The sequence below is a fragment of the Cebus imitator genome, unplaced genomic scaffold (genome assembly GCF_001604975.1).
Source record: "Cebus imitator isolate Cc_AM_T3 unplaced genomic scaffold, Cebus_imitator-1.0 Scaffold160, whole genome shotgun sequence".
Lineage (NCBI taxonomy): Eukaryota > Metazoa > Chordata > Mammalia > Primates > Cebidae > Cebus > Cebus imitator.
The window spans coordinates 882,053-883,938 of record NW_016107475.1 but is presented as its reverse complement, the minus strand read 5'-3'; positions in this window follow the sequence as shown (position 1 = coordinate 883,938).

The window sequence follows — 1,886 nt, the reverse complement described above, 5'->3', positions numbered from 1 at the left end:
AAAAAAAAAAAAAAAAAGCAGAAATCGAAAACACTAATAGAAGAGTAGAAGATAGTGTCAAGAAAAAAACTAAAAGAAGGAAAATAGAAAAACTTCAAGGATCAATACAGGAGATGTCCGGCAGGTCAGGACCTGCTAAGGTGTCCACAGAAGTGAGATTTATGTCCCTCCTGGACTTCACCCTCCTACAAGTCTATTTCAGTCAGTTTGTGGATGTATTTCGATGTCTCCTCGAGGGAACAGGGCTGGAGCATCCCGCTCTGCCATTTTGCTGACATGAAGATCTAAAGTACATTTTGTTGGCAGCAATTTTTGTTTCTGTGATTTTTTTTCCTTTCGTGAAAACTTTTAATGTTCCCATGCTTTAAGATGTATTTTAGAAGAACAGAATAAATTTCTTAAAACAAATTTATACATCCTGTTAAGAAACCAGGCTGTTTTGAAAAAGTATGTTAATTGGAGTACAACTGCATTCTCATTTGAAAATACTTGGGTAGGGGAAGCACTCTGAAGACATACGGGGGGTCTCAGGAGCCAGCACAGGGCTGAGTCCTCAGGTCAGAGGGAAACTAAGTCTCTATTCTCAGAGCTTCTGTCTCTCCCACCCAGGGCCCGCATCATTCACAACTTAGCTAACAAAACTAACCTTTAGGTACCATACCATTCACACCTCAAGTCCAATGTCCAGATACTAAATCTCTCACCATAAGCCCTGGGGCCTTTCCAGCTCAAAGTTTACCAACTCCATAGGGCATCCTCACCGACCCTAGGCTTCCCAAGCAACACCCTGCTCACCGCATACAGAATTATTCACCACCTGGTTCAGGGATGAGGGTGGCTCTCCCACTAATAATTTTCTTATTTTCCAGACAGCTGTGGTGACACCTCAAACAGGTAATGTATCTCTTAATTAATATTTGAATAAGACCAATTCATATAAAATAAAACATAATTCATATTGTATTACATAAGCTCTCATTTCTCAAAAAAAAATGAGAAAAATCAGGACCACATATTCCAGGGCTCACTTAGAATCTGCCTACATTTAGCCATTTCCTTATGTACGTGTCTTGCTAGATCCTATATATTTGGGAAGTTGCCTGGGAAATGCCACACATGCATCCCGGCCAATGTCACATACCCCTCCTTTTTCAGCTGGGATATGATCTAAGGCCATGAAGTTTTAGAGTACTACATTTCTCAAAGCCGCCATTCTTACAGTGGTCCATTTCCCATCTCTCACGTGGCCTTTGCCCCTGCATACATTAGGAAGTGTATATCCATACTGTTCCAGAGCTTATCCTGAGTCTGACTCTCAGTCTTGGTCTCCCCCCACCACCAGCTCTTGGGGAGACATCAGATATCCATACATGGCACATAAATCCAGTAGGTAGAATTTGGAGCAGGCCACCATTCTTTACCTATTACCAAGTCTACTTTGTAGGATGTGCATTGAGAGGCAACGGGTATGGACCCATTAGGAACCATCACGGTGCTTCAAGAACATCTTCCACTTCTTTTCTTCCTGGGCGTTTGAAATGCGTATATCCTCAACAAGGAAGTAGCCTTACAAGGCTGCATGTCTTGGTGTGTTTGGGGGATTGGGAAGCCAATCATGAGTTTTAAGTGCTGTTTTTTCTTTTCCTTTTTTTTTTTTGAGACGAAGTCTCGTTTTGTCATGCAGGTTGGACACAGCAGTAGCTCAGTCTTGGCTCACTGCAACCTCCGCCTCCCAGGTTCAAGCAATTCTCCTGCCTGAGCCTCCTGAGTAGCTAGTAGCTGGGATTACAGGTGCCTGCCACTGTGCCTGGCTAATTTTTGTATTTTTAGTAGAGACGGGGTTTCATCATCTTGGCCAGGCTGGTCTCAAACACTTGACCTCAGGT